General features: G+C 41.8%; 1 annotated feature.

The window, feature by feature from the left end:
• Positions 1-497: 497 nt before the first annotated feature.
• Positions 498-629: a repeat region (rgion duplique sur le chromosome 6).
• Positions 630-725: the final 96 nt, after the last annotated feature.

The raw sequence follows: 725 nt of genomic DNA on the forward strand, positions 1-725 counted from the left end.
AAGGCACTCCAACAGGCAGACTACTTTACGCGTAAAGGCTTGTAGAGATGGATCATGTTCTCTGTTTGAGCCACCTTAATGATGATCTTCCGTCCGTCTCTTGAAGCACACGTCGTGTAACATAAAGCCCGGGTAGTCTGGAGGTATGATCAACACCGAAAACATGGTATATATCTCACTTTAGTGCAAAAAAAATAAAAAATCCATGAACAATCTCTAACATCAAAACGGCCTTTGCTTGTTTATACTTCTCAAATGGTATAATCTCAAATTAAAGAGAGAGACAACCAACTTCCATACAACATCAATCATACTTTCAAGCCAGTAACAGGTAGTACTCCATTTACAAAAAGACAAACCAAAAAAAGGGTATCCTCAACATTTAAACAAACAAATAAAGAAACAAAGAGAAACATCCCAAATTTCCCATCCTAGGTCATTCCACATAAACCGCCCCCCCCCCAAATCTCCCTCCAAAAGCACCAGGCTCTTGGTCCATCCCATATCTAAACTCGTCCCCTTTAGTTCACATCCTGTTGCTGCGCCTTATGCTTTGCTCAACTGAGTCCTGTTTTCTCGTGAATGCAATTGAAACTAGCTTAGCTGCCCCTAGTCCATTCTTTGACTGAGAACTTGCTGAAACAGTTGCTCTTCAGATACCAATCAGATCTTCCAAGCTGCCTTATCTAAATGCTGACCTGGTAGCGCCCCGATATAGTCGCTGA

The sequence above is a fragment of the Podospora anserina genome, chromosome 6 (assembly GCF_000226545.1).
Source record: "Podospora anserina S mat+ genomic DNA chromosome 6, supercontig 2".
Taxonomy (NCBI): domain Eukaryota; kingdom Fungi; phylum Ascomycota; class Sordariomycetes; order Sordariales; family Podosporaceae; genus Podospora; species Podospora anserina.